General features: G+C 34.4%; 1 protein-coding gene and 1 long non-coding RNA gene across 7 annotated transcripts in view; both read left to right on the forward strand.

Moving 5' to 3' along the window:
• The window catches only part of LOC126916290 (lachesin-like), a 66,588-nt gene that overhangs the window by 5,623 nt on the left and 33,541 nt on the right, over positions 1-27,424 (forward strand). The window lies entirely within an intron of this gene.
• LOC126916356 (uncharacterized) lies at positions 369-15,299 on the forward strand. 2 transcript variants are annotated; one of them, XR_007710540.1, is made up of 4 exons: positions 369-2,611; positions 2,838-3,083; positions 3,339-3,557; positions 3,730-15,299. It is a non-coding gene; the product is annotated as an uncharacterized LOC126916356 (long non-coding RNA). The 2 variants fall into 2 exon arrangements; XR_007710543.1 differs by having other exon boundaries at positions 369-3,083.

Genomic DNA, 27,424 nt, shown 5'->3' on the forward strand with positions numbered 1-27,424 from the left:
TGTGTGTGTGTGTGTGTGTTGCGCAAATCATTTTATGCCCTTTCGTATAAATTATCGCAGAAAAAGAAAGAGCCGAAAGTAGGGCGAGCAGAACGTTATTGATCACCATTAACGTGAGACACGGATAAACGTATATAACTTTAATCCCGATCACAAGAACACGGAATCGTGTCTTTTTTCATATTTTCTGTTACCTATACCGGTATAGTAGTATCCGATAACAATAACAGGGGAATCCTGTTAAAATCAGATCAAATAATGGGAACGACGTTCAACGTGTAATTTTAATAAATTCAATTTCATGTTAGCAGAAAAATTCACAAGTCATATAAAAACTACGAAACGATAACGGGATAAAATATAGGGCAAAAACAGAATTTTCTACGCTAGGTACAATGAATTACGAAACATTGTTCGCATGACGCAAGATCGGAGTCAGAAGTGGTCATATCGGCCACTTAATTATGTAATTTTTTCTAACTAGGTTAAAGGAATATTTGAGGGAACCACCTGCCTCCAGAAGCAAGGTTAATTTTCCCAACCACCACGTTTCCATTTTTTTCTTCTCCTTTCTTTTTCCTCTCCCTCCCCTCTCCCACTTTCTTTCATACTCGTTTCTCTCTCTGTTCTCGTTTTTTTAATTTCCTCCCTGCTAACGAGTATCCTTTTATACACGTATTACCAACGAGGCGAGCGAATTCCCGCGAATAGACTCGAAATTATTCAAATTGTAGTTTACGAAATGAATTATTCAATTATTTCCCGAAGAAGCGGTCGCCACGCTCCACGGCATACGGAACGAGAACCGCGGCTTTCGTCCGTGTCTTTACAAATTTACGCTCTCACTGAATTTTGATCGCGCCGAAATTCCCGAAAACTCCTTTTCCTCGCTACTATCGTCGTCCTCGTTCATTTTTACGGGAAAGTTTCCTTACCTTGTTCTGGAACTGTATTCCCAATCAGATAGTATTCAATTACGAAACGATTCTCTCTCTTTTGCAGTCCCCCGATATCTTGTATGTATCATTGATATTCAATTAGCGGTAGCCCGTTTTATTATTCATTTCATTACCAGGTCTAGCCTCTTAATCAACTTCTACACCCTCATCTCTAACAACTCCGGTATCTTAGAGTAGATTCTTCGCTTGAAGGCAATGAATAAAACTATCTCACCAATTCGTCTACCTAATTCCTCCGTCTTAATACTTTTCATTCGTTTCTTTCTTTCTCTTCATTCTCATTTTTTTCTTCTTTTTCCTCAAATCCTTTAGCACATACATCCCTCTTTGTTTCCAACCTTTTCTACATTCCTTTTTACAATTCCACCTGACTCGTCCCTCTCTTTTCTTCTTCTCTTCCTCTCTTCCTCTATCTCTTGAACTTCTTCCTGTTTCCCCTCCTATACACATCTGCCTCCATCCTTTTCCCACCCAACGAAGCATTGTCTTTTCCGTCCATCCTTCTTAAGAGTGTCAGTTCTCTCTGGCAGCTGGCTCTTTGTGTACCACCGCGTCTGTCTTTACAATTCGCAGGCTTTTCCACTGTCTTTCACTCATTTTTACTCTCGTTCCTCTTCCTCATGCCCATTATCTCTGTCACCTTCCATGCAACAGAGCACGCCCACTTTCCCGCTCTATCCTTCGGCCCGCTATACGCAATTTTCCATCGTCCCTCCAACTGCTGTCCCCTACCCCCTACCCCACTTACCTCCTGTCCTCTCGTTTTCATCTTTTCTATCCCATCGTTCTCCTCCCCCTCTCCTCTCTTCATTCGCGTCCACGCTCTTCATCCGTGTTCTCACTCTTTATCCCCACCATTACTACTCTAGCGTTCTCTACCTACCCTATCGACTTTACAGTGCTCAATGTCTCCCTTTTTCTCTCATATACCGTCCCTTCTTTGTCATTCTACCAACTCGTCCCTCCTCTACACGCCACCACTCCTCTTCACCGTTATTTATCTCGCCTATTCCCCCTTCAAACAGGCTGCTTCTGGTGTATCAGTTCTCGTCCCTCTTCCACGCATATTCCTCTCGTTCAACGCCAGACAGTGTGTCAACACCTGCACTACACACACTATGGTCTTCATGTTTCCTTTCTTCTCGTTTTTCTTCCCCTTGCTTTCTTCTTCGCTTTTTTTTCAATTTCCTTCTTCTTTTAACTCTTCGATTTGGATTAGGTTTATCCTTCCCTTGTAATTTCATGTTTTATTTGTTTCATTTATTTGGTTAGAGTACATTTCTATTCACGTGATTCTGTTGATGGGTAATTAATTTGTATATATGTGATGTGTTGTAACATATGTGAACTTAGATTATATCGTGTAGTTAATTAGCCCTGTTGTTATTACATGTATTGTTGTAAATATAGAAACGAGACGAATTTATGTTATTAATCAACATAATTGAAGTTCGTATAACAGACGTTCACGTTAGTGCGCATGCGTTCTACCGCCGGCAGTTAGCTTAACCTATTAGCTGAGTTTAATAAGAAATGACTATAATCAAAACATTAAGAATGAATCAAATAGATCGAGTTTCACCTTTGTAAATCTATTTTTCAAATTTTCAGCTGGAATCTAAACTTATTATAATATACAAATATACTATATCGTAAGTAAGGCAGTTATTATCTATGAAAGGTTAAGAATCCGTTTGACGAATTAAATTATCTTCTCTGATTAATAGGTTAATTATTAAGATTTCGTTCAAATAAATAAAGGTTTTTTTCATCTATTTTGCGACTCTTTTGATTGTATATTTGCTTTAGTATTTTACGTTGTTACTTCTTGAGTTGTCAATCGAGTACACTGGTGATGAATATTCGTGGTCGTTGTAGGTGTTTCAAGGGAGGTAGCATTGTTTGAGGAGGGATTGTGAGTTTTGCAAGTTCGGTTTGGAGAAGTTTGAGATGGGATTAACTGTATGATTGTGTCGACGCGGTTTCTGTCGCATGGGCCGTACTAGTCGTACATGCACCATGGCAAAGCGTGGATGGATGTCTGGATTTAAAACCTTTTCCAAAATGGCACATTGCTATAGAGATATTAAGAATTGTTGATTTATATAAGGACTTGGCGATCAGGTATCTTTCTCTTATTCATAAAAGTTATTCTACACTACGATTTTAGTGGACATAACCTTAACGTTAACGACAATGAAACGGATGCTATTCACGTCATTGTATTGTATCGTTTGGTAGAAATGTAAAAAAATCAGTTATAATTATTAAAAAATGGCGTTCAATGTGGCAGTCAAACACACGCAAATTCTATTCTTTAACAATTATAATTAACTTTTGTATATCATATCTATAAATGCTAAAATATTGTTACTACAGCAGCTAAATATACAAAGGACATGAAAATCGAAGACTTTCAAATATTATGATATTATTTTTGGTTAATGTTTCAATATCTTGGGTTTTGATATTTTTTATACTTTTAACTGCAATAGTAATATTTTGCGACATATATATATCTATATTTACAATGAGATATCGCATATTTTTCGACCTGACGGGAAGACAGTACCGAATTTTTAAAAATAAACGTAACAGGTGAGATATTTCTTTATTTAAACAGTCAAATTTTTTAATAATTTCGCTGTACAGATTTACGTGCCACAAGAGTCACTAAATTTTCATTAAAACAGTTATTTTTTATTCACTGTCTTCACAGTTGCAAAGATATTTTGATTGAATTGTAAAATATGTGTATACGAATTTGTAGGAGATGTTTTCTCTCTGAAGCATTTAAAAGTAGCAAGAAAATAGAAAAAAAAGTGGAGCTGTGTGGCGAAAACGGGAAGTCACGAAGAATCAGTCCCGCGGGCGTTAACCAGACTTCCGGCGTAATTAATTTCCGATCGATGGGAAAGTTAGCGGAAGATTTAATGTTCCTAGAGTTATTACATTCCTTCCAAACTCTTCACCGGAAGTATAAGTATATCCCTTGGGAGGAAAATCCCTTCAAAACGATTTCTCTAATTATATCCTTTATCGAAGGTCACAGAAGTACAACGCCTTTCATAAGTTGCCAAACATTTGCCAGGTTTAATCTTTTAAGTCATATCTATTGACATGAACTGGCTTATAAAAGTATTTGGATGTTTATCATAAAAACTTTTACGCTCATATTGTATTTACTGTATAAAACATTTAAACATTTTATTAGTATTTTAAGAATACACAATACATGACATAATATGATAGTGGCCTTTGTTTGAATAGAGGAGTGCTAGCAATAATAAAAGAACTCTTATTTAATTTTCATGGTAGAAGCAAAATAAAATATAAAGGATATATAATTTTCCATCCTTTACCTTTTTTCATTAATTCAAGCATGATCACAAAAGATATAGTGAATTTTATTGTAAATAAATATTATTGAATGTACACAATTTTCGAATGAATAGTTAAACTTAACCTTAAAGTGTATATTGCATATGTAGGAAAGATATATAATTTTCCATCCTTTACCTTTTTTCATTAATTCAAGCATGATTTCAAAAGATATAATGAATTTTATTGTAAATAAATATTATTGAATGTACACAATTTTCAAATGAATAGTTAAACTTAACCTTAAAGTGTATATTGCATATCTAGGAAAGATAAAAAATAATTATCTAATTTAGATGTATATGAATTTTTTCTTGAACAAGTATATAATTTTTCTTAAAACAGGTCTACGATAAGATTTTTGAGATATAATATAATTTAGTTTTCCTTCTATTACACCCGGTTAATAAGTGTCAGCTTCATCTTGTAATTATAACGGCCATTTATCCCTAGCTTGAATGTATAGTTGGTGGAAGAGATATAGTGAGGTCGTAAATTAAAGTATTAATCGGCGGACCCAAGAAAAAGATTAATGGACTACATATCTCATTAAAAAAAGTTATATAATCCTCTATTCTTTTCCTAGATCTAAGTGCATTATAGTCCGTATTATTATACTATTTATTGCTAAAAAACGAATCCATTTCGAAAAGACAAATAATAATTGTTGAATAATTTGATAAACTGTTATAAATATCCACTGTGTTACTGTATATCGTGTTTTCTATATGTAGGGTCTACAGGATGAGTTAATCCCGTTACTTTCATAATTAACTAATCCTACTAATAATAACAACTTATATTACCGTGTTTCAAAAATATACAAATTGACGCATGGTAGTGATATATCTGATTTCTGAATGGTAGTATATTTTTCTTACGTCACGACTACCGTTAATTTTGAGAAACATTCAAACTTCACTGCGTACTTTCCTTTTATCAAGTTTATATGATTGAACCTAACCTATCTTGTTATCGCAATTAGACTACCGCTTTGCTTCTATAATTAGTTAATCCTATTAGTGACTTATGCACATTTAAGGATCATCTAAATTAACATATGCAACTGATGTGAATATCCATCGATTTATGAATTAGATATATGTATCGTATATTTCATGTTTCACATTCATCCTATTGCTACCCTTCCGATTCTCCTAATTCCAACGAGACCGATTTCTTTTCCGTTATTATTTTCCTGTCCAATACCATTTCTACTATATTCAATAAGGCAATGAACCAATTAGTCGATAAAAAAACTTTCTCGATCTCCAACTTCCCCCACCACTACTCTTTCCCCTCCTTCCCCTCCTTTCCTCCTTCGACCAAAGTGCTCCACCTATTCTTTTTTCGTCTGTTCCAACTTCAGCAGCGTCCATTTTTACTTCTTGCTCAAACTCTTCCTTTTGTTATTTTTCCTCCAACCACCTTTTAGGCGGGTTTCCACCGGGGAGTTTCTCTTTCACGATTCACTCGACGCCCACCGTGGACGAGGTGACCGTGCAGAACGATCGGATTAATTTTTTTTTCTTCCCCTTTTCCTTCTTCTTCTTCCCCTTTTTTCTTCTTCTTCTTCCTTTTCTTCTTTTTTGTCGTTGAAATCCATGAGGCTTATGAATCAATTTTTTAATCACTCGATTACATCAGCCATCAGTTCCGTTCCGATATAGACATAGCTGCTTTTCCTTTTTCTTTTTCTTCTTTTCCTTTTTTCTCTTTCTTTCTCTATCTTTTCTTTGACTTTTTCTTCTTCTTTGTCGTTATAATCCATAAGGCCTCTGTATCAATATTTTAATCACTCGATTACATGAGCCATCTGTTTAGTTTCCAATACAGGTACTGCTGCATTTTATTTCTTTTTCTTTCTCTATTTTTTGCTTGATTTCTCTCGTTTTTGCGTCGTTGAAATCTATGAAGCTTATGAATCAATATCTTAATCATTCGATTACATCGGCCATCAGTTTCGTTCCCGATACAGACATGGTTGCTCTTTTTCTTCTCCTTCTGCCTCTTTCTCTTTTTCTATTTTTTGTTTGATTTCTTCTTCTTGTTTTTTCGTCATTGAAATCTATGAGGATTATGAATTAATTATTTAATCACTCGATTACATCAGTTACCAGTTCCGTTTCCGGTAAAGAAAGGTTCTTTTTCTCCTTTCGCTGCCTATTACGATTACCTTTTTCGAACACTTCCTTAAACTTCCACTAGCCAACTACTCCATCTAACACGATCTTTCTCTCATTCCCGCACGTAGTTTCACTCCATTCGTCTGTCTAAGTAAGAACATCTTTCGTTAGTTAAACATAACTTTGCTGTGAGTTGTAAGGGTTAGGTTGTCGTTTCCTTCATTGTTGGAGTTGTGTTCTTCTTCTTTTGTTGGGTCACTGTTTGTTTGTTCTTTGAGAGGGAGAGAGAGATTTGAGGTTAGGATTGGTTTGATACACTTTAGGCTTCGTTACTTTGCTTGTAATTTTTGAAAGTAATATTTATGGAACGATGGGAAAAGTGAGGTTAAGTAGAGTAAAATGTAAGAATAGATAGATATCGATATCGAGATTGAACAATTTCAGTACTCGCATTTTTAATTGTACGAAATTTCAAAATTTTAATTCTTCAACATTTTCAAAATTTCAAATTCTCATACTTCTAAAATTCGTCATCGTGCAATGATGTGTTTGCTGAAATTCTATGCGCTACTTTACTGCTTGGTCCTTAATTGGTTAATCGCGATACCAAAGACAAATGAAATATGTTTTTATTTCGGTTTTAATAAAATTATTCAACAAAATCATTTAATCTGACATCGACGATAAATATTTCATAACGTATATCGTGCACGTGCGACGTACAGCGTTGGTTTGAGAATCGCTGTGTTAAATAATTCGAAGCTCTGCCATCCGATACAAAACTGCAGTTCGATAGTATTGGACATTTAAAAATAGATATGCAGTAGCAGACAAAAGGAAATTTAAAATTGATATCCATATCTGTATACGTATGAATTTCCAGTAATTTTTGTATTTCACACCGTGTTATACGTATATAGCTATATATTTACAGCGTATTTATTCATTGCTTTCCGCGATAAATACTCACACTAAATTTCACTTCCTACGCTTTTATATTTTATTTGCGTTTTATTTCATCGTTTATTTTACCTCTTTCTTCTTTAACACTAACCTTACCAGGCCCACTTTCAAACTTCAATTTAAAATTGTACATTCATTATTATTCCTTTTGTTCGTCTGACTTTATGTAAATACTTATATTATTTGAACAATGAATTTCTCAATTTTTGTCAACGCAATAAATTACATAAAGTTGGATGAACGAAAGAAATAACAATGAATGTACAACTTCAAATGGAATTTTGAAACTGGTCATTTGACCAGGTCTGGTAAGGTTAGTGTTCGGTTAATTATATTGGCAAATTTTAATTGGAAGAATATTATGTTTAAAGTGGATTAGAGAGTTATTGAAACGTGTAAATGCAGATATTTGTTGCGGTACGTTTGCTTTCCAAACAAACAGAAAATCATAATGAAACGTAGTACGTTTAATAAAACAGGAATCTTCATACTTGACAGCTGTAAATGAAGTAACCGCTGCACTTTCGTGAATCGGTATTATTACATTGCACTGATATCCTTGCAACTTCGTTTCTACTATTAGCTATTCGCTAATTCAAGTTTACAACACGAGATCGTCCTGTTAATTATGGAAGGTATAAAATCGTTCGTCTGTTATTTTTTGCCCTAGTTTAATGAAGTAAATAATGAATTATTTGTCGGATTCTGTTTCAACAGCGAGTATCAAGTTGCATCTCCGTTACTTGAAAATGTAATTCCTCCAACTAATGGTCTTACAAGAGATATAAAACCAATTTTATATAAATATTGTATTCTTAGATAGTATAACGTGTTAATTTATTTTTTCTGCTAGACGGCTTTGCAAATTACCAAGTAATTTATTCGTTAAGGAATTATTAAAAATTTCATATTTCCAACATTTTCAAATTCACAATTTATCCATCGATAAATATTCAATGTTTCATATTCTAATTTAGAAATTAAAGGAGGATATTAAAAAATGGCTATTTTTGCACCGCGGTTCATTTAAGAACATCTCTCTCGAAGAACGAAAATTGTTATTAGCATTTATCCGAAACGTGATGGGCGAGTTGAAAAAAATGAACGTAAAGATGAAAAAGTGGTAGGGGGTCAAATTTATTCGTGCGTTCCATACACTTAATCTACATATTTTTCAAATTCTGCTCCAGCTACAGTATGATTATTCGTCCATATCGACATAATAATTCTTCAGAAATTCTGCTGACAAATCAATTGAAGTTTGAAATCGAACAAATCTGAAGTAGCAGATTGTTGTTACGCGAGAACAATAGCCAACGATTCTATGATACTTCGGATTTGCTCGATTCCAAACTTCAATTCACTTACCAGCAGAATTTCTAAAGAATTATTTCGTAGGTGGATCAGAATCCGAAGAAGATGAAGATTAAGTATAACGCGTGGGTAAGTTTGGCTGCCATTTTTTCATCTTTGCGCTCATCTTTTTCAACTTTCCCAGTTTACGTTTCACTTTCACATTTCACATAAATGTTAGTAACGGTTTTCGTTCCTTCAGTGATTCTCAAATTTATCGTTCGCATGAAGGTCGAAAAGTGGCCATTTTTTGACATCCTCCTTTGCAAAAGTTCCAAGCTTACAGTTTATTTATTAAAACTTTATATTTTATTCCTCAAATCGTTGTGTGACTTCGATAAATTTTTGCTTGTGTCACATGTTATCAGGTTGTGTAACAGGGTTCATTTCTACAGTGTGGTTGGTAACTGGTAGTACAAGCGGAAAGGGGATGATTCTACGCGAAAAAAGAAGTCGAAAATATAGAATAAAAATTTTTCGTTCGAGGCTTTGTTTTCGAGAAAATCGACTTTGAATTTTCGATCGGTACGCGTGCACTTTATTACGTTTCGTTATAACGTATCTCACTGTAGATCGTTGTCTCGATGGATATTATCGCAGTTTAGGTTTGTTTTTGCCGTAACGGAAAATTAGGAATACATAATGAAATAATATGAAGTAATCATAGTTTATTATTACAAAAATTGCTGAAAATCTTGCCCATTTTGCCGAACACATACTTCTGCTCTTCTAATTAAATTTCTATGAACACTTTCTAACACATTGGAAGTGTTTATCAACATAACGTCAATCGAGACAACGATCTACAGTGAGATCCGTTATAACGAGACGTGATAAAGTGCACGCGTACCGAGCGAAAATTCAAAGTCGATTTTCTCGAAAACAAAGCCTCGAACGAAAAATTTTTATTCTATATTTTCGACTTCTTTTTTCGCGTAGAATCACCCCCTTTCCGCTTGTACCATCAGTTACCAACCACCCTGTATATAATCAGCGGCACAAGTGATTTCTTCATTTGTTTCTTCAAACGTGAGAGTAATTTTCCTACGGTGTGCATCCTCGCTTTACATCAGATCAACGTATCTACAAAGTTTTCCACTTTTCATGTAAAATCAACTTCTCGTCGAAAATGTGAGGAACGTTTCGAAGAATGAATTCTATTTATTTCTGTAAAATAACCAGATGGTTATATCTATTGGTCTAAGCTTGGATATATCGGTCAACTCAGGCGCAATTCATTTTTACCCATTTTCTTTACTTTTCCTATTCATGCCAAGCGACGAATAATGGTAGAATGACTTTCTCTCGCTCAAAATCCTATTTCTCTTGTTGTTTCTCGTAGATTATTTTCAGTAATATCTCTTAAAATGTTATCGTTGCTGGTATTTCCCAACCTTTCCCTTCGTTTCATTTCCTAATGAAAAATCACCAATCTCGAATCTCACCCCAAATATTCGACTGACGTTTACACGACTTTTTGCCAAATGCTAAATTTCTGTTTTCACAAACTTTTACTTCTTCTTCATCAAATTTATATTTCAATACAAATACCACACGAATGTGACTATTTTTTAATACTTTTATTATTCTTGATTATACTTCACTGATCTTACATGTTTTTTTTTTCTTTTTAGATTATTCTTTCTCTTTCAATAGAAGCATGACTTTAGGGAATCATATTATGTGATAACTTTTCTTAGATATTTCAATATATTTCCTAGTAAACGGATAATATTATTTTCCTATTGTTTAAAGTTTAAAAGTTTAAAAATGACAAAAGATACAAAAGAATTATTTTTCTCTGTCTTTAATATATTCTCAAAAGATAAAGTCTTTTATTTTATACGTGAATTTCTTCTCTTAACTCTTGATAAGTAAAATTCTGTTTATCTCTGAGAGACCTTTTACCTTAATCCGAAAGTTAATAACTAATAATAAAATAATAGTTATAATAAAGCAATTATTTGGCTTCAGTATACATAGTAGTACTAATGAAATACAATAACATAATGATGAACCATAAAATCAAATATGCAATACGTAGATATGTAGGTTATATAATCCCAAAGTTACACAGCGTTATGAAAGGTCAATATTATTCATAAGAATAATACTGACGATAAAATAAAATTTAATAATATTTATCAATGTAATATGTATAGATACTGTAGTGACTTATGAAAGTCTGTGAAACATTAGAAAACATTTATGTTCGGTTGTCCCAAATGTTTCTTTCCTTTTATAAGGAAGTAATAGATGCACAACATTCTTTGTTTTATATTATTTTATTGGATCAAATGGACAATTGGAATTGTGATAAAATGAATCATACATAATTCAATAAAATAATGTAAAACAAAAGATATTGTGTATCTATTTCCCTTCTAAAACGAAAGAAACATTTGGGACAACAATAGATACATTATGTGTTATATGAAACGTTTTGAAGCTTCATTCGCCTTGTAATATTTGAGGTTATGTCGGTAACGTATAAGATGAATTGAAAAATGCAATAAATGTATGGAGGTTATATGTTTACTGTAAATATGTATATGTTTTGTCGGGACAAATACAAAAGTATTTAATACAGTATGAATGACTGTTTTAAATATATAATTATTACGAAAAGTTGTCTCATTAAATTTATCGAGGCTTGTTAATATAACAGATAGCAGACTTCATAGTACTTTTGTGACGTTTTCGAAGCGTACAGTTAATACAAATGTCTTGCAACTTTTGTATACATTTTCTAACTTGTTTCAAGCTTTAACAATAACCATTACAGTTGTGTTTCATTACCGTGCTAATGAAGTCTCAGATAGTTAGCATAATGTATAATTTTATTCATACGATGTTTTCGTAGTCGCAATAAGCAATTCAGCACAGCTTAATGTTCATTCCATATATTCAATAACATTTTATTGTTATATTAACAGTACAGAGTGTATTAATAATATGTCTATTACAGTCTTAATGAAGTTTCACAAACTTTTGTACAGCATGCAAATATGTGTATTTCTAAAACATTTTTATAATCGTTCCAATTATTTCATTGCGATTACATATTTTTTAAGATGGATCTATTTCATAAGATTTAGTAGAATCCTATTGTATTGTCATTAACATTATGATCATTATAGTCCTGTCTTGCTACAGTGTTACTGAAGTTTCAACAAAATTTTACACAACATGAACGATATATTCTTATATCTCTAACATTATCGTTTTTTCATATGGATTCATTTCGTAGTATTCGATAACACTCCGTTACATTATCAACAAAGCTTATTATGTTAGCAGTATACACAGTTACAGTCTCTTATCCTTACAGAGTTAGCAAAGTTGTAATATTATATTGTTTTCAAAGTTCCAAAAACTTCTACATACAATACACTATAACTGTAATATATTCGTAACATTATAATACGTTACAATAATGTACTTGTATCGAAAATCGTGCTAATCATTCTTATGAAATTTGATCCTTCGTATGGACCTATTTCGTAGCCACCGATAGTATCCTATCATATTACCGACAGAGCCCCGAAACTTTCTCCCCGCAGCGCATGCAATTTCTCTACGCTTGATGTATTCTCTTAACCACACCCTTTTACTTGACTCAAACCAATGCAAACGAATCGAGTCCACGGTCGAAATTGTTCAAGCGGTTCCATTAAATTCTCCGGTGTTATTGGCGTTTATAAACATCCAGAGAATCCGTGGATCGCGCGGTACGAACGCGCGTAGGCCTGCGGGGAATCTGATCAATGTGCCACGATTACGATCAAAAGTGGCCCGCGCGCATACGTGTGCACGCCCCACGTTCAAAATTTCACTCTTCATCTCCACCGTCTCTATTCTACCCATCCTCCGACCATCTCCCCCGCCCCCCACCCAAATCCCCCTTCTGCCGAAAACCTCTTTCTGAAGAGAGATTAACACGTTCGATCCAGAGCCGAGGTCACCGACGAGACGCCAGGGATGCTCACGATCGCGAGCACCTATAAAGTGGTACAAGCCAGATAAGATACTACGTAGAACGTAGAGAGCAGTAGGTCGATGTTGATTCACATACTTGACGTTCGAGACATTTTCTGAAGTGCTGAGAATTTCGGAAGAATTTTCTTTTCATACATTCGCTTCGTTTTGATTGCTTATTATATATGTATTATTATAAGAATAGTCTTTTCGGCCGTGTTTTTACTATTCAGTTGTGAAAGATTCTCGAAAGGTTTTATCTCTCGAAAGAGGTGTTTTTTCGGCTTTGCTTTCATTACTATACGGTACGTTGAATAACTTCTTGAAAATCAAATATAAATCCAAGGAGTAGTTTTAAATTTTCAGAATCTCATTTCATCAGAATATATAAAAATATATCAAATGAATTCATATGTAATTATTTTGTATTATATTACAATATGTGCTGCTCTAATACTAAAAATTAAGCGAAAGAATATACTAAAACCAAATATTTAAGAACTATACTTTGCTTATAAAAATGTTTATTTATTTTTTTTAATGAAATTATATCGATCTAAAAGTTTCTGCTATTTTAGAAAAAGTACAATTCAAATATATCGAGTACTAAAACTGAACAACGATATTTCTATTTTATCTATTGAAATATATTTTTCATTTTAGATCATTTTAACAATAAATGAGGTTAGATAAAAGGTGTGCGTGCGCATATAATGTCGCCTTTAAGTGTTACGGAATTATCAAGGTTTGAGGTTAGGTGCTTTCAGGATACCGTCGAAGGCTTAAATCGCGATACAAGCGACGGCAAGATGAAGTGGCGAGAGCCACAAAACGGTTCGGTTCGTCGATGTATTACGTCGCGCGTGCCAGAACGGCTGGAAAAACGTGGACCGTTGATGAATGGTAATTTTTTGTAGGGAGATACGGTAAGAGAGCGCGGTTAGGGTGATTGAGTTTCAGTGCGAAGTAGGATGATGGGTGGGGTGTGGAATGTTCGAGCATGATGAACGTGCAAAGGATGGTTGGAATTGGTGAGTAGTTTAAAGTTGTGTAGATATCGTTGGATTCTAATGATAGTTTAAAACAGGTTATGTGATGTGAGGCAGAGAGTAGTAACCAGGATTATCGTGATGGAATTTTTAAGGCTGCAGGAGATGGATCGTTCTGTATGAAACTATTGTAAATTGTTCTGCTGAATTTTCAAAAAAAAATTTGCTGTTGAATATTTTGTAGTCGACGATAGGTTTTCTGCAGATTATTATCAATTTCCTAAATGTATTATTTAGTTTGCATAGTATTAAGTTGGAAAAGTAGATTGATATGTCAGTTTCAGTGTTAGTTATCTTCTATGGTATCAAATTTTCGTACGTGTCTTTTATCTTGAGAACGCAATCTTGATTTTAATCTGTGTTTGAAAATGTTCCTTCTACGCATCGTTTTGCGTTGTGATGCTAAAATATCAGAAGGAATAAAAATAGATTAAAAGAATATTTAAAGAATTATGTGAATATTGAATAAAAGATATACAGACATAATGTACAATAAAATAAATAATCCAGACATAGTAGCACGATGATAATATAATCTATACGTAGTAACAGAAATGGGAGAATGATATTATACAAAGATTTAGAAAAATGAGCTTTTTACTACCTAATATCAATTTCTCACGGAATGACAATTTTTCCGAAATAATACTAATCATGCATAAATCATAGCATGTATATCATTATTGAACAAGATTTGCGTGAATCACCATATCATTCGTGTGACAAAATACTGCAGATTTCCTCTAATGGGTCGCAATGGTGAATTGCCACAGAGGGACATATCCCGTCGTGAGTCTTGATACTGGTAGACTACAGTATCACATATATCGCAAATGGGTATTGACATAGTACGATATAGATCGTCGCTGTTTAACAATGGCTTCATACCGACCATTGGTCTGACCCATCACCGAGTCATGCTACTTTATATTTACCAGAACGATGTACCGACAGTTGCTGTTGACATTTTCAACGTTGTTGGATTTATGTCATCTCATAATTCGTTATCGTGTAGCAATAAAAATTAGCTAGAATAATAGAGAACAACTTTTTTCAAAAAGCTTCGTCAGATAAGTAGAAAATGGATAATTAAATAATTTATAGAACTAAAGCGTGAAGTTAACTATCTATATAATTTAGACTTGATAACTTATACAGACATAATTTATGCTTGAATAATGTATCTAATATGGTGGCTCTTGCATAGTCAACGTTATTATACTACTCTTTTATCTTTATTTATTTTATTTTATAGAGAGTATTTCAGCGCTCATAGAAACCTTTTTATGAATACCTTACTAATCTGAAAATATAGAAATCACATTTATTGCAAACATACATTTTATGAAGTATTTGAAGAGCCAATTATTTGTTGTATTAATGAGATCCATCTTTAGAACTATGTAATATATGTTTAAGGCCACTGTTCATGTTATATAACAATTTTTTATTGGTTAAATCTTTGTAATAAATATCTTTTAACTTTCAAATATATATATACATTTTTAGCCTGATTTCAAGTTTTACCAATATAATCATGACATCAAAAAAAAAAAAAAAAAAAAAAAAAAATCAATCATGAAATCGAAAAAAGGTTATGTAATACATATAATATATACATACAACTTTTCGATGGTATCTAAATTTCAAATACTTCTGCGAGTAACTGTATAAATTCCAAGTCTTAGAAATCAGACAAGGTTAATCAAATGCGTCATACAGCTTCATAAATGTTCATTACAATCGTACGTTGTGAAACGACGTCGAAATAACACTTTAGTATTATCATGGCAGCCCTCATGGAGGATCTCACCAGAAACCATTGCTATTCTCATTCAAAATATTAATTCCTCTTCATCTTTCTCTCTTAAACGCGCCAGCACGTATATTTCTTCCCTCTTTTTTTCAATTCCCATACTTTTCACTCGAGGTTAATGCAAACAGCAATCGAGAATTCGATTAATATTTGAGGAAAAATCTCTGCGGGCGAATAAAAATTTCTTTATGCTCTCGCGTTCCGCGGTGCTAGTCACTTTTTAATTTGCGCTTTTGTTTACCGACCGAGTCGAAAAGGCAATGGTGGCGATGAGCGCAAATTCATCGTACCGCGGAATCAGTTCCCTTCACACTGCTAATAATTAAAAAAATCTATGCCACTGGCATATTAACGTCCAGGCTAGCTATTTTTTCCCGGGGTGAAGAAATAGGAAACTGCACCCGATATAGATACATACATGTCATGAGCAATTTCCTCAGGCGAATTCGAATGAGATACGTCGTCCCTTTCAACGAAGGTAAACAGTCAGTCGCGCGTCTTTAAATATAAACAGCTTATTAACGGCCGTCAAAGAGCGCTGTTTGTGAAGGTAACGAGAAACGAAGTTGCGTGTCGACGAGTCCGCAATTATCCACGCCTCCGAATTTAGCATCCAGGTTATAATCGTATGATTTTAGCTAAGCAAATTGAAACGAAATATATTAAGGAAATTGATTAACTTAAATTTAATTAAATCCTAAATAAACTGATATTGTTCTGGGAAACATTGGAGAAAATGGGTATAAGTAATATTGCTACATTAGATATACATATGGTTTTTAAAATCGGTTGTTTATTCGAAAAGATATTGGACAGTATGGGTGCTATAAAAATTGCAAAATATAATAAAATTGTATAAGGAAATCGTTTTTTTTTTTTGGAAGGATAAATATAGTGACAGTAATAATAAAGTTGGTGCTACGTTAATCTATATATAAAGATTTAGCTGTAATAATATATAATACTTTTTCATTATTTGGCGCTCAAAATTAGATGTATCGATAATTGTGTTAAATATATAGTTTTCAGAACATGGTGCTTATTTTAAAAAATATTTCAAAAAACATAATAAAATTATCCTGCCATTATTCTTTTGAGACGCTAATACCTGAAACGGTTATAATAACTTAGTTATCAATTGTTATAACAAGAGTAAATATTTTTGTTATGATAATCTCAAGGGAAAGTAGAGTTGTAATAATTAAAAAACCAAATATTGCAAAGATATAACAAAGCATTTCCAATAACAGGAAAAAATCTCTGTAAAACATTAAAAGGTAAATTCCAACAATAAAAAAAAGAAACAACACAAAAACACGAAAGAAATAGCAGCATGGAAGACGATTGCTTCATATGGCTGCAACTGAGGTTGCTGATTCTTATCTTCAGGTTACTGACCATTCGCTTGCCTAGCCTGACCGATTTTACGATCTTTTTATATCGTGCTACCCACTACCTATATATAGGTTATGTATCAACTACTAGAAAAATAAAAAATAAATACATAAGGAAAAATTAAATTCTAGATACAGGAGACTAAAAATCTCCGTATAAACGATATATCAATTAATTATACCGTGTATACTCAAACTATTATTTCAAGCTGTTATATCACCTGAGGTTAGGTCAATTAGTCAGTTAGGTTATGTATCAACTACTAGAAAAATAAAAAATAAATACATAAGGAAAAATTAAATTCTAGATACAGTAGACTAAAAATCTCCGTATAAACGATATATCAATTAATTATACCGTATATACTCAAGCTATTATTTCAAGCTGTTATATCACCTGAGGTTAGGTCAATTAGTCAATTAGGTTATGTATTAACTACTAGAAAAATAAAAAATGAATACATAAGGAAAAATTAAATTCTAGATACAGTAGACTAAAAATCTCCGTATAAACGATATATCAATTAATTATACCGTGTATACTTAAGCTATTATTTCAAGCTGTTATATCACCTGAGGTTAGGTCAATTAGACGGAGCGCCATTTTTATTTCAGACGTTATATCCCAGTATGCACAAAGGAGTTAAGAAAATCTATATGAGGAAATAATGTATATTTTAATCGTGTAAAATGCATGATAATGATCTAGTACTATAAAAAGTTAACATAATTATTAATAAAAATTGGTTTAATATAAAATTCAATTTCCCTAATTTTTCTTATGGAGAAATAATAATCATTTCGATCGCGTGAAATTAATTATATCAGTTTGATAATGTGACATCAATTTAATTGTTAATTAAAATTAAATTTCTTTTTACCGTACTACTACGTAGAAGTTTCAAGTTTTATAGAGACAAACTTTTATTTTTATTTTATCTATGCTTTGTTTATTAAAATTTATTATAGTATATTTGCCGTTGCAGTTGTATTACTTCTAGGACGTATAATTGCATAATTTACTACAAATTGGAATAAACCCAAGTGTATAAACAATTTGGCTTTAACGAGAGTGCAAGTGGAATTTTGCGTGTAATTAGCGCGCAGTCGTGGGCAATGATTTCCGGTATACATAGGTTACGTTACTTGCAATTTCCCCGAGAAAATTATATTAAAAGTTTTACATTTTGTAATGTCCCATCTACGCGAGTAATTAATCAAAAATTACGCTCGCGCGATTTTCAAATTTTTTTATTTTGTGTGTGTGTGTGTGTGTGTGTGTGTGTGTGTGAGTTTAAAATAGTGACTGAAAACTCAGCAACGTAATAATAAACAAAAAACGTTTGACATTAAATATTATTTATATTTTACGATTTTTACTGATGGGAGAAAAAATTATTTTGATTGATTATAGTTTGTCATTATGATGGAAGGTCTAGAAACTAAATATACTACTATAAATGGACTGTTTGACGTAAATGCAATGGTACAATGATGAAGTGGTAGAGCAGCCATGCAGTAAATAAAAAAATAGTTAAATAGATGGGTATGTCAGTAACTTTTAAGTCACTTTGTATCATAGGACGATCATTGGAAAATATAAAAGAAATTGTGGAATTTAGCGTGAATTGCACAAATATACGTATATACTATACAGGATGATTCATGTAATCAGAACAAACCACGCGTTTCACCAATTAGAATTTTTGCAATTAAAAGACATATTAGAAGGAAAAGATGAATAATATAAAGAAACAATTGCCTTTTCAGGTTCTTGTTCTTTACACAAGTCTAGCTATACATATAGATTATGTAGTTATACAAACCTTATCAATACAAATGTATATTATATTTTTATACTGTTCACCTATTGTCATACAAAATTCCAAAAATTCTGAATGCACACCTCTACCGAAATAACAAATGTATGGTTCAAAGCTCATCTTGTTTTCCTTATATTATACATTTTCGAATTAACATTAAAGCAATGATTTAAATAAAATGTATTATTAATAGTAAATTTTCAATTACAGATTCCCTTTGTCTTACAGTCGTACAAAATTCTAAATATACAATTCTATTGGAAAAACAAATGTGTGGTTTAAAGATCGTGCTCTTTATCTTTCTGTTATGTATTTTAAGATTAACATTAAAATGATAATTGATAAAATGTATTGTTAATAATAAATCTTCAATTACAAATTCTTTACTCCTATATTCATACTATTGAAGGAAAAACAAATACATGGTTCAAAGATCATAGTGCACGTCAAATAGTGGAATTTCATTAAAAGCAACCAAGTGTCCTCAGACTTTTGAACGGAAGTATAGGTTCGAATTGACCGAGGACGAAGCCAGGCCAGAAGCCTCGGTCGGTAAAGGGTAAGGCTTCCCTGGAAACGTAATTATATGCCGTGTGCAGCCAGCAGCTTTCTGCCGGTATTTTCATAGCGCGTGTGTCTGTTTCTTTCAACGGCCACGGCCTCGTTCCACACGGCGCGCATTTTTCTTTTCCTCGGCGGCATCCCGCGCTTCGTCGCCCCGTTATTTACTACGACTTTCCGTGTGCTCTCTTTTTGATTTATCTACTCACCGTCGCGTTTCACCATTCCCGTTTCCCGTGAATATTTAAGCCGAAGACACACTGCTGCGTCCCTCTGTTCCGTTTTTTCCCCCCTCTTTCTCTCCCTGCTTCTCTCTTTCCCTTTACCTAGCTCAACACCTCGCGCCTTTATTTCTTCTTTTCCACCTTAAGCGCCGTATATCCTAACCTAACTTTTCAAAAAGCTTTCCAATGCTACCGTTAGGAACACCAGAGAAATTATTGTCAACTAAGAGCGTGGAGTTCTTCGATGGCGCTATTTTGCGATTTTTTTGAAAAACAAATTTTGTTACCTATTTAAAGTGCGATCTAGTTACTTTATTTTCCTCTGTTTTGGCAATTAGAATTTCTTTGAACTTCTCTAACGAGAGACTCTTTGGGATTTTAGTTGAAAGGAAGAATTTTCTATAAACATTTTTTGGAATCTTGGGGAAAGAGATTCTATTGGCTGTTTGAAATGTGTTCTAGTTACTTTTCTTGTTTCCCCTATTTCGAGAAGTAAAGTTTGTTCGAGTTTCTGCATTGTATAAAAGCTCTTTTTGGAAATTCTTTAAAAGAAGAAACTGTTAGCTATTCGAGGTATGTCTGCTTTTGTCCCCTTTTCCAAGAATAATTTGTTAAATTTCTGGAATATTAAAGGAAAAATTCTGTTAACAATTTCGACCGTGTCTAGTTATTTTCCTCTCGTTTGCGAATATGAGATATGTTTTATTTCAGAAAAGAAATTTTTGAAATTTCACAAAAAAGAGAAACTCTCAAATGTTTGAAGTTGAACGTTAAGGAAAACAGGGAAACCGTTACTATTTGCTTTTCTTGAGTGTTTATGAAAAGGAAGAAAGTATGTTTACGGAAGAGAAAAAAGTTCTTTTATTAGTTTGAAACGTGACTGCTTACTCTCCTTCAAAGATATTAAAAAACAGATTGTTTTCACTTCTATATATATATATGTATGTCGAAGATGAAAGAACACCGGAGCCTTCCTTCCGGGCCTCATGTATTCTTCTGCTTTTCGATCCGCATCCTCTTGCGGCACTTCGCCGTTTTATGTCCAGTGATCCCACAGTAGTAGCACTTAGTCCGCAGGTTTGATGGCTTGCTCCGTTTAGCTTCAGGTTTCGTCGATGGATTATTCGACGAAAGTACCAGACTCATCCTCGAGCGAGAGAAAGCTCTCATTTCCTTATGAAATTGATCCTGGGTCTGGATATTATTCGTCAATGCTATCTCTTCGACACGCTGGTCATATGAAATCAGTCGAAAAAGGACGACGGCGTTAATTATTTCGTCGATAGTTACATTTTCCCATCTCGCCGACAGGAGGGAGCGAAGACGATTGCCGAAAGCTCCCGTGGTTTCGTCGTTCAGTGGTGTTTCATTGAACATCCTCATTAGCGCTGACGTTGCCGTCTCCGTACCACCATAACACAAAAGAAAATATTCCTTGAACTTTGCCCAAGTAAGATCATCGGCCGGAACTTGCTTAAGCAACCATGCTGCAGTACCCTGCAGAGCATGATATATAGCAAGATATAACTGTTTGTCTTGCAGAGGACATTTTTCCATAATCGCACTGACAGTCGCGCACCACACAACTGGGTCGGAGCCCGCGATTTCGGGGTTAAAACGGGGTAGACATAATTTGGGTTCCGCACTTGGTCTTGACTCTCGCAGCTGAATTAACTGGTTCATGATGGTCCTGAGTTGTTCCGTTGTTGCAAGTAGCTGTGATCTCATTTCTGATATCGGGTTCGCGTTATGGTCAGGGTTGGGGTTGGGCGCGTCAGATGAATCTTCACGGGAATTAGCCATTGGCGCGGTACAACACAGGTGAAGTTTATTACAATAATGAAGATGTTACAGTCCTGACGATTAACCACGGCGATTAGGCACTCGCGACACTAGTGACAATGGCCTCAGGTTCGATAGCGAATCCACGGTCAACGGGATGATAGATGCGCGTTCTCACAAAGTCCAAGTCCGACTCTTTGTTAACGAAACGTGAAATATTCACTGATCGTAAAGACGTTACTCTTCTCGTCGATGAGATCGCACGAGAGAATGACTTTCCGTCCCGATGATGCCACAGAGGAAAAACTATATGGGGTGTGTCTAAGGACACGAGATCCTCGGATTCGTCGACGAAAGCCTTCGTTCGAAAGGTGAGGGAAATTGGCATTGCTGCTAATTGGTCAATCTCCATATCGGTGGTTAGAAAAAGATGCTAGCTGTCCTCGAAGGAAAGTTGTTAGTGGGAGGCGCCGTTCGCGAGAAAATAGATTTCCCCTAACTTCCCGTAGTTGGGACAAAGACTCTTTGTTCCAAAGACTAACTAAATCTTGAGATTTATAACGGGCCCTCGAGCTAGCTGAACATGTACTGTGGAGAGGTGTGGACATCTGGTACCCATCTTACTCGAAGAATAGGCTCTGCGTGTGGCGAGCTACGGGACAGAGACCCTTGGAATGTTTACTGTTGAGTATTGCATCTCCTTTTTAAGGGGAGCTATACTATTACTCCATATCTTTGTTAGACAGAACGTTCATCCCTTGACCGCGGCTACGTTCGGCGACTGGCTGTCGCCTCGAGCCCAAGCACACTATCACAAGTTTCGAACAATTACCATCGGACTGGATGACTACAATTGTTTGATTACAGCTATGGTAGAATCTAGATTACAATGTTACGGGATTTTTCCAAAATTCCAAAAGGAAGGCTCCGGTGTCCTTCCATCTCCGACAGATATATGTAGGAGCCTTTACCGGAGCCTTCCCTTTGGAACTTTGGGAGAAACCCCTAATACTGTAATTTGGATTCTATCATAGTCGTAATTAAGCAATCGCCGTCATTCAATCCGATTGTAATTGTTCGAGATTTATGATAGTGAGCTTGGGGTCGAGACGACAACCAGTCGCCGAACGTAGCCACGGTCAAGGGATGAACGTTTCGTCTGACGAAGTTATGGAGAAATTCTATATCCCACCATAAAAAGAAACAGTTGTAGCGGCACTCGACAGTAAACATTCTAACGGTTCCTGTCCCCTGGCTCGTTATACGCAGACCCTATTCTTCGGGTAGGATGTCGAGGATTATCCGCAGTATATATTCAGCTAGCCTGATGACCTGTTACAAACCTTAAGTTCTAATTAACGAAAACAGACAAACAGTCTTTCTCGCGAACGACGCTTCCCGCTAGCAACTTCCCCTCAAGGACGGCTAGTATCCTTCTCTAACCTGGTGCCCTTAGACACACACATCATAGTTTTCCTTGACAGCGTCACCGTGACGGAGAGTGAGCCTCTCGTACGATCTCATCAGCGATTGACGTATCGTTCTTACACACAGTGTTTACTCCACGTTCTAACAGTGAGTATAACTTAGACGTTGCCGAAGAGTAAAGAGTGCCGTTCCTTATCGAACCTGAGACCATTGTCATTAGCGTTACGAGTACCTAACCGCCGCGGTTAATTGTCAAATCTGTTGTATCCATATTTGCGTCAATAAACTCTGCATCGTACCACAGCAATGGCTAATACCAGTGAAGATTCATTAAACGCCCACAGCCCCAATTCTACCGTCAACCCGACATATATAAATCCTCAAAATATTTTTAAAAATTTTAATTAAAAAAGAAAAGAAAAATCTTCAGAGACTGAAATTCAAATTTTTGTATTTCTTTAATAACAGAAATAACGAACTTTTGGAAGCTGTTTTACCAAAGGGAAAATATTCTTTATGATTGCAAACCAATTTTCTTTTTCCCTCTTTGTTTTCTTTCTCCACCACAAAAACCGCACTGATAAAAATTTCAACAAACTTTTCATATAGAAAAAATATTATAGGAAAAAGCAAGGGAAGAAAAAATTTTATACGATTGGAAAACTACAGATCAAAAAGCGTAATCAATATTTAATTGTCCACCGACTACGGCATACTTTCCTACACTTCATTTTCTATTTATCCATCTCCTATTTCAGGTATCCTCATTTCCGCAGTTTTATTTCTGTTTCTACCCTTTTAATAAAGATTGATTTCAGTACTGTTTTAGAACCGATATAAGCGCAGAAAATAAATTAGGAACAACGTAAGAATCGATGTGCAAAAAATAATCAAAAAGAAGTTATTTACAATAGAACTGAAACCAATAAAATAACTGTTCTCCTTTGAAAGTAATATTTTACAAAGGAATTAAATAAAATATATTTTTTTCCAAACGTACACAGTACTATACGTGCTTTATATAACCTCCATTCTTAAGAACTGAAATTGGAACATAGCTATTATCAACCATTAAAAATAAAGAATCATATTTTTTCATAAATGTTTTACAAACCTATATATTTTCCAGAGTAAGCTAATGTATACTTGTTGTTCGTATATTTGCTTTACATCATAACCTCCATTCTCAAGAACTGAAATTGGAACATAGCTATTATCAACCATTAAAAATAAAGAATCATATTTTTTTAATAAATGTTTTATAAATCTATATATTTTCCAGAGAAAGCTAATGTATACTTGTTCGTATATTTGCTTTACATCATAACCTCCATTCTTAAGAACTAAAATTGGAACATAGCTATTATCAACCATTAAAAATAAAGAATCATATTTTTTTAATAAATGTTTTACAAACCTATATATTTTCCAGAGTAAGCTAATGTATACTTGTTCGTATATTTGCTTTACATCATAACCTCCATTCTCAAGAACTGAAATTGGAACATAGCTATTATCAACCATTAAAAATAAAGAATCATATTTTTTTAATAAATGTTTTATAAATCTATATATTTTCCAGAGAAAGCTAATGTATACTTGTTCGTATATTTGCTTTACATCATAACCTCCATTCTCAAGAACTGAAATTGGAACATAGCTATTATCAACCATTAAAAATAAAGAATCATATTTTTTTAATAAATGTTTTACAAATCTATATATTTTCCAGAGAAAGCTAATGTATACTTGTTCGTATATTTGCTTTACATCATAACCTCCATTCTTAAGAACTAAAATTGGAACATAGCTATTATCAACCATTAAAAATAAAGAATCATATTTTTTTAATAAATGTTTTACAAACCTATATATTTTCCAGAGTAAGCTAATGTATACTTGTTCGTATATTTGCTTTACATCATAACCTCCATTCTCAAGAACTGAAATTGGAACATAGCTATTATCAACCATTAAAAATAAAGAATCATATTTTTTTAATAAATGTTTTATAAATCTATATATTTCCCAGAGAAAGCTAATGTATACTTGTTCGTATATTTGCTTTACATCATAACCTCAATTTTTAAGAACTGAAATCAACATCATAACAATTTTTCAACCCTTAAAACCTTATGCAACAATTAAATAAATAGTCGTATTTTTTATAAATTTACGCAGTATTATAGTACGAAGATAATCTGTACCAATACTTGTCTTCGCCACTATATTTAAAATGAAATTTCCAAGAGCTTTGAGTTTTTCCAATGTAGGTGCAGAATTCGTTAATTGAGCGATCGAGAGAGCATAGCAAATAATTAATTGACCAAGGTAAATTTGGAAAGATCCCAATCGCTTATACGCGGGTGGAAGTTAAATAGCGAATCTCCACGGTCCAAAAGAAGAAGTTGATACGTTCAGAGAGATTTACTAACACCTCACGCTTTTTATCTTTTTTAATTCTTTTTTATGCTTTTTGTTGCTTCTCTAAAATTCTTTTTTTTTTTTTTTGGTTTCTAACGGACTTTGGATATTGAGTGTGGGTGTGAGGTTAAATCAGAGAGATTTAGGCGGTTTTAATGCTGTCTGTGGCGCTATGTTCTCACACACCGTGCGGGCTCAAAGTGTAATTACGGGGCTCTTTTATGAGTAACTCCCAGGCACGTCATTCAACGTTGATTTATTTTCCTTTTTTCTCCTTTTTCTCTCTTTTTTTTCATTTTTTCATTTAACCGAGGATCTGTTATATTTTTTTTGGAAAATGATTAAGTTAAGAATGAATTTTTTAAATCTCGGTTGTGATACTTTGTAATTTTATTCCACTTCTTTCGGTAATCCATTTACAGGCAGACTGTTCGTTTTTAATTGAGAGTTCTTTTTTATATATTGTGTTTTTAGATTATTAGATCATTGGTGTTGTTAAATTATTTTGAATTAATCGTAGAAATTTCGTTCGACTAATCATTTTTCTATTTATATATACATATTAATTTCCATATGTAGTAATAATTCTTATTAATTTTCTAGTAGGTCCTGTTAAAGCCACTTTGCCCTGTTAAAATCGCAACATTCGCTATTACAGAAATATAAAATTTAATTAACGTTATAAAAGATTTAGCTCGAGATTATAGCTTTCTATTCCCGTATACAATAATAAAATTTACAAAGGTACGAGTGCCAGCAATTCAAACAATTCTACTCCGTTTCCACTCTGAGCCCCCTTTCTCTTCGCTTTATCTTATATTCAAAATAAATATTCCATAAATTCGCGCATCCCGGCACGGGGAATTCCCTAGAACCAGCGAAAAGGCATTAGCCGAGGTATCCTGTTTCGCACTCGACTCACGATTCACGATATCCCTACTCTCGCAACCCACGATCTTCTCACGCCTCTCTCTCTCTCCCTCCCTCTCCCTCCCTCTCCCTCCCTCTCCCTCCCTCTCCCTCCCTCACCCTCCCTCACCCTCCCTCTCTCTCTTCTCCCTCCCTCTCCCTCTCTCTCCCTCTCTCTCTCTCTCTCCAGCTATAGTACAAATTTTCAAAGGCGTCCCTATCCTACTTTCCTAACGTCCAAATTCCCTGGTAACACTTGGAACGATTGGTATCCTCTATATAAACGGAGCGAATGGCGTTGCTAGCTCCAGGAAAATGAAATTTTCATCTGTTTTTCCCTCCGACTATCTCCTCTTTCTATCTTGGCAGCTTTGTGCGTTTCCGGTTCTTTGTGCGGTCCTATTTCTCTACTCGCCCCCTCCACTCCTCCCTTCGTTTTCCCTCACCGATCCTTTTCATGCTTTTCTAATTACTCCACTGGTTCATCGTATAGAAAATGACGACGAACAACCGTCGGTCAATTAACTTACAAACAAGAAAAGAGGAAAATCCAGAGACTCTCGAGCGAACGAGGCACAATGCACGCGGAAATCTGAATAGTCATGAACAACCGGCGCGTCGCGCGTCACATAGACACACGACCAAAGGAGTGGGGATGTCGGAAAGTAGGAAAGGCTTTTGTCGTGGCCCGTTTCAGTCGTTGGTACGCGCCTTTTCGCGCCTTCCGCCATCAACAGGAGGCGTTGGTATCGATAAGTTTATCAAGATTGATGTGGGTTAACAAAGCTACCGTAGCTACTCCTTTGTCCTATGGGGATCGAGTTGGGGGATTACAAGTTGATTCTAGAAGACAGCGAGAGGGCGGTGCTGTCTAAACGTTTCTGATATCGAGAAGGATGTCGGTTGGGGCCGAGTTTTATGTAACGTTTTGTTAAATGGCAGTTTTACGGACTTTTCTAAAGAGGTTGGGAGAGAACACAGACTTACGATCTATGGGCATGGTCCCTTGTCGAGAATTTTGAAGGCTTAACGGTGTGACGTGGACTTGTTACAGAGTGAATCCAGGACCATTTATTAGATCAAGTTTCAATGTGAATGTTTATTATCATGAATTACTTGCATAATAAATTTCGTATGATTTGTTTGATGTCCTTACTAGAGTCTTTTCTTTTTATTTGCAATTCTTACTTTGTTATTTTACTTTGTTATGAATAATTTCTCCGTATAAATTTCACAACGAAGACAAAACATTTT

Source organism: Bombus affinis, chromosome 1 (genome assembly GCF_024516045.1).
Source record: "Bombus affinis isolate iyBomAffi1 chromosome 1, iyBomAffi1.2, whole genome shotgun sequence".
Taxonomy (NCBI): Eukaryota; Metazoa; Arthropoda; class Insecta; order Hymenoptera; family Apidae; genus Bombus; species Bombus affinis.